Raw genomic sequence first — 9,296 nt, forward strand, 5'->3', positions numbered from 1 at the left:
CTGAGAAATTGCGAGGCATGCCACCGGATAGAGACATTGAGTTTTTGATTGAGTTATTGCCAGGTACAGGCCCAATATCGAAGCAACCGTACCGGATGCCAGCAAAGGATTTGGTGGAAATTAAGAATCAGATTAAGGAGTTATTGGATAAAGGTTACATTCGCCCAAGCTCTTCGCCTTGGGGATCACCCGTACTTCTAGTGGAAAAGAAGGATGGATCATTAAGGATGGTTGTTGATTATCAAGGATTGAATGAAGTAACCATCAAGAATAAGTACCCACTGCCAATGATTAATGATCTGTTTGATCGTTTGCAAGGAGCTAAAGTGTTTTCCAAGATCGATTTGCGATCAGGGTACCATCAATTGAAGATTCGAGAGCAGGACATACCTAAGACAGCATTCACCACAAGATATGGACTGTATGAGTATACCGTTATGTCATTTGGATTGACTAACGCACCTGCCTATTTTATGAACCTGATGAACAAAGTGTTTATGGAGTTTTTGGATAAGTTCGTATTAGTGTTCATTGATGACATCCTGGTTTATTCAAAGAATGAAGAGGAGCATAAGGAACATCTGTGTTTGGTTTTGGAGAAACTAAGGGAACATCAGTTATACGCCAAATTCAGCAAATGTGAGTTTTGGTTGAAGGAAGTTGGATTCCTCGGACACGTTATATCCGGAGAAGGTATAGCAGTTGACCCCACTAAGGTTGAGACCGTAACCGAATGGGAATCACCAACGACAGTTGGAGAGATCCGGAGTTTTCTTGGACTCGCAGGATACTACCGGAGGTTCATTGAGAACTTTTCAAAGATTGCAAAGCCTATGACTGAATTGTTGAAGAAGGATACTAAGTTCAATTGGACTGAGGAATGTGAGTCTAGTTTCCAGGAATTGAAGAAACGCTTGGTTACCTCACCAGTATTGATTTTGCCAGATCAGACCAAGGATTATGAGGTGTATTGCGACGCTTCACGTCGAGGACTTGGAGCAGTGCTTATGCAGGAAGGGAGAGTTGTTTCGTATGCTTCACGGCAACTGAAGCCTCATGAGTTGAATTATGCCACGCATGATTTGGAGTTAGCAGCCGTAGTGCATGCATTGAAAACGTGGAGACATTTCCTCATTGGAAATCATTGTGAGGTGTACACGGATCACAAGAGTTTGAAGTACATTTTCACGCAGGAGTTGAACCTCAGACAAAGGAGATGGTTGGAGCTCATCAAGGATTATGAAATGAGATTGCATTACCATCCCGGAAAAGCTAATGTGGTAGCTGACGCATTGAGCCGTAAGAGCCATGTCAACACCCTAGTGATGGGAGAAGTACCAAAGGAGTTAGCAGAAAACCTTCGTGAGCTATGTTTGGAAATAGTTCCGAGAGGCTATGTAGCAACATTGGAGATTCAGTCAACATTGATGGATAAGATCAGAGAAGCTCAGAAATCTGACAAGGAGATTGCTGCTATAAAAGAGAAATTGAGCGAAGGAAAAGCAAAGGGATTTCGTGAGGATGAGCACGATACCTTATGGTTTGAGGACCGTGTTTATGTGCCCAATGACCCAGAGATCAGGAAGTTGATTTTGCACGAGGCACATGATTCACCGTATTCGATTCACCCAGGGAATACCAAGATGTATTTGGATTTGAAGGAAACATTCTGGTGGACCGGAATGAAGAAGGATATTGCAGCATATGTAGCAGTTTGTGATGTTTGTCAGAGAGTAAAGGAAGAACATCAGAAGCCAGCAGGATTGTTACAACCATTGCCGATACCCGAATGGAAGTGGGATAAGATAGGCATGGATTTTATCACAAGACTACCCAGGATGAAAGCAGGCTATGACTCGATATGGGTAGTAGTTGATCGTTTGACGAAGGTAGCACATTTTATTCCAGTTAAGACCACTTACACCAGTGCTAAGTTGGCGAAGATATACATGACTAGGATCATTTGTTTGCATGGAGTTCCAAGGAGTATCGTATTAGATAGAGGAACTCAATTTACCTCAAAATTTTGGAATCAGTTGCATGAAACTTTAGGAACCAGACTAGAGTTCAGCACAGCTTTTCATCCGCAGACAGATGGACAGACCGAGAGAGTCAATCAGATTTTGGAAGATATGCTGAGAGCTTGTGCACTAGATTATGGATCTAGCTGGGACGATAACTTGCCGTATGCGGAGTTTTCTTATAACAACAGTTACCAAACCAGTTTGAAGATGGCACCTTTCGAAGCTTTATACGGAAGGAGGTGCAGGACACCGTTGTCATGGGACGAAGTTGGAGACCATCAATTCTTTGGACCAGATTTGATTAAGGAGTTTGAACGGAAAGTTAAGTTGATTCGCGATAGGCTCAAGGTAGCCCAGTCCAGGCAGAAGAGCTACGCAGATTCAAAACGCAAGGAGAGAGTTTACGAAACTGGAGGCAGAGTTTACCTTCGAGTATCCCCACTTCGAGGATTTAAGCGCTTTGGAGTTAAGGGAAAATTAGCACCGCGCTTCGTTGGACCGTACAAGATCTTGCAACGTATGGGAGAAGTCGCTTATAAGTTGGAATTACCAGAGGAACTGTCAGGAGTTCATGATGTATTCCATGTTTCTCAGCTGAAGAAATGTCATGCCGAGATGGCGGAGGTACCACTAAGAGATACCGTGCCACTCGAAGTGATTCAGTTGGAGGATGACTTAACATATGAGGAGAAGCCAGTCAAGATTCTCGATTATGCCAGCAGAGTTACCTGCAGCAAGGTTATGAAGTTTTGCAAAGTTCAGTGGAACCACCACTCAGAGGATGAAGCCACCTGGGAAAGAGAAGAAGATTTGCTCAAGGACCACCCTCACCTATTTTCTAGCCAACCCGAATCTCGAGGGCGAGATTCATTTTAAGGGGGTAGGTTTGTAACATCCCAAATTTGCAATTTGGAATGTTATACACTAGATCATCATGCATAGCATATTTTCTTGCATTTTGGTCGATCCTAGAAATTTCACGCAACTCAAGGACCTTCGGAGAGAGTTGGAGATTTCGTTATTTTCATATTTGAGAGTTTTCTCAAATTTGAAAAGAGGATCATTTGATTTATTTATTTCATCTTCAACTATTTTTCCAATATCAAAAAAAATGAGAGAGGGAATAATATGACTTTCCCAAAGTTAGGAAAAATGAAGATTTAATGAATAAGTCAAGTTTTGGTTTTGCCAGAGTTTTGTTTGCTCTTATTTGGATAGGAAAAAATGCGCGTTTTCAAAAATTGCATTTTAGGCCTGAAGAAAAGTTCATTTTGTTCGACTCATTTTTAGGAGTCGGGGAAAATTTACTTTAGATTTTTCGGAGTTCGTTTAGATAGTTTTTCTTTTGTTTTTCTGCGCGCGAAACCGATTAAAAAAAAGGAGCAGCTCCCGCGCGCCAGGCCAGCCGGGCCAAGGACCAGCCAGCCGCCACCGCCCCCAGCCCCTCGCGCGAAGCCGAGTCCCAGCGGGACTCTAGGCCGCCGCCCCCCCCCCTTTTGCCACTTGGCCAAGTCACACCCCCCCCCTCCTAGTATATATACTCACCCCCCCCCCTCTCCCCACACCACCCCAAGCCCCAAGCCGCCGCCGCCCTAAGCCGCCGCCCGGAGCCCCGCCTCCCGAGGTATCCGCGCCGCCTCTTATTTTCCTCGGTTCAGTTTTTCTTCTAGAAAACCGTTCCAGTTCTTCTCTTTTTTTTTCTTCCGATTTTTCTTCCGGCTTTGTTTCGGTTTTCTTCCGAAACCCTAGATCGGTTTTCATTCTTCTTTCGGACCGTTCGTCTCAACGAACGTGATCACCGATCTTTCCCGGTTAACGACGCCCGTTCGTTTAACCGTTCATCTCTTTCTTTTCGTCGGATTTATTCCGCGATCGCGATCTCAGATCCGATCTTCGTTCTAGTCTTTCTTCCCGCTCGTTTATCGGAATCAGGTGATTCAAGCGCCTGGAGTTTCGTCTCGAAACCGTCGTTCCGTCTAATCAACTTGAACAAGCCTTTGCTACAGTAAAATTTGACCTAGTTCAACTTGCTAGAACCGAGTTGCTTTCTTCCGCCGTTTGTTTTTCCGTCGTCTGTTCGGTTCTTTCTTTCTTTGCAACCGGAGTTCTTAAGTTGAACTTTCTGGTTCGTTCTCTTGTTCGAGTTTTACCTGTGCATTAGATGAGTACTTATTGTGTGCTTGTTATTTGTCTGCGATAGATCACCCGGATTGCGCCGCTTGTTACTTCGAAACCCTAGGTCTCGCGGATCATCAGCAAGGCAAGTAACACTTTGATCATACCTTTTCTACAACCCATGTTTTATTGCATTAGATCAATCCTCTCACATTGCACGATTAGGATCTAATTAAATTGTGGGATGGGAAGTAGATGAGGTAGTACCTATTACCTGTATTATTATCAAACCTTTGGGAGTTACTTCTACGTTTGCTTATTACGCCATGCTATGCTAGTAGACGTGGATTGGGTGAGTGATATCCATGACAGATGTGAGATTGATAATTAAGGGTTTACCTAAGGTGGCAACTTGAACACACATCTGGGTGGATTGAGGCACCTGATGTCTATCAGGACTTGCCTGTTTTTATTTCGGACCGCCACCCAGGCTCAAAGGGATCATAAGATCATTCATGCTAGTAACTTCCGTGTGCAGCCACAAGCCATTATGGGCTCTGGCATAGTTGACTAAGTCGTGCGAACTCTTACAGGGTAGACTAGCAGATGTAGAGGAAAGTAGGTGTACCGGTCTATCCATCGTAAGGTGCTAGCGCTTCTGAAAGACTGTGTCTCGGTCATCCGTCTTCTCAAACACCATGTAGTGCGAGAAACCAAACGGAGGCGATCGAGTCTTGTGGGGAAAAGTGCACAAACCTCTGCAGAGTGTAACAAACTAATCATGATTAGCCGTGTCCCCGGTTATGGACAACTTGAGTATCTAGTACTTGAATATCATGTGAATCTCATCATGTTACTTCTAATTAATGTTGTTGGGTTTTAATTACTTAATTGGGATCAGAATGCTGTCAACCATTCTTGATGTTTAACAACTACCATGATAGTTAAATAAATTTATTCCTTTGCAGTAGGGAAAAACTGGCTTTACGCAAAACTGTAACCATAGAGCTTTCCACCAGCCATATATGCATGTAGTATAGCTGTTTCATTCCATTACTCTCTATGTGTTACATTGCTAGCCTATTCCATGTGCTGACCCGTTTTTGGGCTGCAACCTCTCATGTTGCAGACTTTTCAGACGACGAGTAAGGTGCTTTTAGGTCGTGGTTCTATACTCAGTGATGCCGTTGGAGTTGATGGACCCATTTTATCTTCCGAGCCTTCCGCTGTTATCGTTATTAGATGGCCTTAAGCCATATTTATTGTAATAAGTTCTCTTTGAGACATCAATGTAATAAGTGTGTGATTGCAACTCTGCTATAAATCCTTCGAAGTACTGTGTGGTGTCAGCATTACTGATCCAGGGATGACACCGGAGCACAGTAGACTTGATCCATTCGGGTCGGGTCGCTACAAACTATTTGGTCAGCAGGGGGGCAGCATCCAACAAAAAGATAGTGATGTAGACTAAATGTGGAGTTCGTGCAGCTAATCAGGTAAGTATGCTGCAGTACCCATGACTGTCTCTATATTTTTCCTATTACGATTGCTAATCTGCTGATTCTGTTTCTTAGTTGTGATAGATTGCCATACATGTGTCGTCTCTAGAGCTCCAGAAACCTGTGATGAAACATGTTGGTTGGATGGTCAACTCCGTTGTTATTTCAATCTATTTTATCATTTCCATGCGTTATCTTGTCTTCATGTATTTACAAAAAATTATATATCTCTTTGTAAAGAAAATTTCAAAATAGACGGGCGCAGCAACGCGCGCCAACCATGATCTAGTAAATGTATGAAAGCTCAACAAAAGAAACTAAGTGGGTGTGCATCCAACTTGCTTGCTCACGAAGACGGCACTTGAGGAGGCCCATTGTTGGAATATACAAGCCAAGTTCTATAATGAAAAATTCCCACTAGTATATGAAAGTGACAAAACAAGAGACTCTTTATCATGAGGATTATGGTGCTACTTTGAAGCACAAGTGTGGCAAAGGATAGTAGCATTGTCCCTTCTCTCTTTTTCTCTCATTTTTTGGGCCTTTTTTATGGCCTTTCTCTCTTTCTTTTGGGCCTTCTCCTTTTTTATGGTCTTTCTCTTTTTTATATATTCTCACTTGGGACAATGCTCTAGAAAATGATGATCATCACACTTGTATTTATTTACAACTCAATGATTACAACTCGATACTCGAACAAAGATGACTCTATATGAATGCTTCCGGCGGTGTACCGGGATATGCAATGAACCAAGAGTGACATGTATGAAAGAATTATGAACAGTGGCTTTGCCACAAATACTATGTCAACTACATGATCATGCTAAGCAATATGACAATGATGAATGTGTCATGATAAACGGAACGGTGGAAAGTTTCATGGCAATATATCTCGGAATGGCTATGGAAATGCCATAATAGGTAGGTATGGTGGCTGTTTTGAGGAAGATATAAGGAGGTTTATGTGTGATAGAGCGTATCATATCACGGGGTTTGGATGCACCGGCGAAGTTTGCACCAACTCTCAATGTGAGAAAGGGCAATGCACGGTACCGAAGAGGCTAGCAATGATGGAAGGGTAAGGGTGCGTATAATCCATGGACTCAACATTAGTCATAAAGAACTCACATACTTATTGCAAAATCTACAAGTCATCAAAAATCAAGTATTACGCGCATGCTCCTAGGGGGATAGATTGGTAGGAAAAGACCATCGCTCGTTCCCGACCGCCACTCATAAGGAAGACAATCAAATAACACCTCATGTTTCAAATTTATTACACAACGTTTACCATACGTGCATGATAAGGGACTTGCAAACTTCAACACAAGTATTCCTCAAATCCACAACTACCCAACTAGCACAACTTTGATATCACTATCTCCATATCTCAAAACAATCATCAAGTATCAAAATTATCTTAGTATTCAATGCACTTATATGAAAGTTTTTATTATATTCCTCTTGGATGCCCATCATATTAGGACTAGTTTCATAACCAAAGCAAACTACCATGCTGTTTCGAACTCTCAAAATAATATAAGTGAAGCATGAGAGTTCATCTATTTCTACAAAATAAAACCACCACCGTGCTCTTAAAAAGATATAAGTGAAGCACTAGAGCAAATGACAAACTACTCTGAACGATATAAGTGAAGATCTATGAGTAGTCGAATAATTATGCAACTATGTGAAGACTCTCTAACATTTAATAATTTCAAATCTTGGTATTTTATTCAAACAGCAAGCAAAACAAAAGAAAATAAAATGACGCTCCAAGCAAAACACATATCATGTGGCGAATAAAAATATAGCTCCAAGTAAAGTTACCGATGAACGAAGACGAAAGCGGGGATGCCTTCCGGGGCATCCCCAAGCTTAGGCTCTTGCCACTCCTTATTCCATTGTCCATCGAATCTTTACCCAAAACTTGAAAACTTCACAACACAAAACTTAATAGAAAACGCGTGAGCTCCGTTAGTATAAGAAAATAAATCACCACTTAGGTACTGTTGTGAACTTATTCTAAATTCATATTGGTTTAATATATACTGTATTCAAACTTCTCTATTGTTCATACCCTCCAATACTACTCATAGATTCATCAAAATAAGCAAACAACACATAGAAAACAGAATCTGTCAAAAACAGAACAGTCTATAGTAATCTGTATCAAACGTATACTTTTGGAACTCATAAAATTCTCAAATAAATTGATGGACCTGAGGAATTTATCTGTAATCATCTGCAAAAATAATTAACTAATTATCACTCTCCAAATAAAAATGGCAGCAATTCTCGTGAGCGCTAAAGTTTCTGTTTTTTACAGCATGATCAACAAGACTTTCCCCAAGTCTTCCCAAAGGTTCTACTTGGCACAAACACTAATTAAAAGCATAAAACCACATATAAACAGAGGCTAGATAAATTATTTATTACTAAACAGGAGCAAAAAGCATGGAATAAAAATAAAATTGGGTTGCCTCCCAACAAGCGCTATCGTTTAACGCCCCTAGCTAGGCATGATGATTTCAACGATGCTCACATAAAAGATAAGAATAGAAACATGAAGAGAGCATCATGAAGAATATGACTAACACATTTAAGTCTAACCCAATTCCTATGCATAGGGATTTTGTGAGCAAACAACTTATGGGAATAATAATCAACTAGCATAGGAAGGCAAAACAAGCATAACTTTGAAACTTTAAGCACATAGAGAGGAAACTTAATATTATTGCCATTCCTACAAGCATATGTTCCTCCCTCATAATAATTTTCAGTAGCATCATGAATGAATTCAACAATATAACCCACACCTAAAGCATTCTTTTCATGATCTACAAGCATAGAAATTTTATTACTCTCCACATAAGCAAATTTCTTCTCTTGAATAGTAGTGGGAGCAAACTCAACAAAATAATTATCATGTGAGGCATAATCCAAATGAAAACTAAAATCATGATGACAAGTTTCATGGATATCATTATTCTTTATAGCATACAAGTCATCACAATAATCATCATAGATAGCAACTTTGTTCTCATAATCAATTGGAACCTCTTCCGGAATAGTGGATTCATCACAAAATAAAGTCATGACCTCTCCAAATCCACTTTCATCAATATAATCATCATAAACAGGAGGCATGCTTTTATCATAATAAATTTTCTCATCAAAACTTGGGGGACAAAAAATATCATCTTCATCGAACATAGCTTCCCCAAGCTTGTGGCTTTGCATATCATTAGCATCATGGATATTCAAGGAATTCATACTAACAACATTGCAATCATGCTCATCATTCAAATATTTAGTGCCAAACATTTTAATGCATTCTTCTTCTAACACTTTGGCACAATTTTCCTTTCCATCATACTCACGAATGATATTAAAAAGATGAAGCGTATGAGGCAAACTTAATTCTATTTTTTGCAATTTTCTTTTATAAACTAAAGTAGTTATAAAGCAAGAAACTAAAAGACTCGATTGCAAGATCTAAAGATATACCTTCAAACGCTCACCTCAGCGGAAACGGCGCCAGAAAAGAGCTTGATGTCTACTACACAACCTTCTTCTTGTAGACGTTGTTGGGCCTCCAAGTGCAGAGGTTTGTAGGACAGTAGCAAATTTCCCTCAAGTGGATGACCTAAGGTTT

The sequence above is a fragment of the Triticum urartu genome, chromosome 2A (genome assembly GCF_056163025.1).
Source record: "Triticum urartu cultivar PI428250 chromosome 2A, HENAU_Tu73, whole genome shotgun sequence".
Classification (NCBI taxonomy): Eukaryota; Viridiplantae; Streptophyta; class Magnoliopsida; order Poales; family Poaceae; genus Triticum; species Triticum urartu.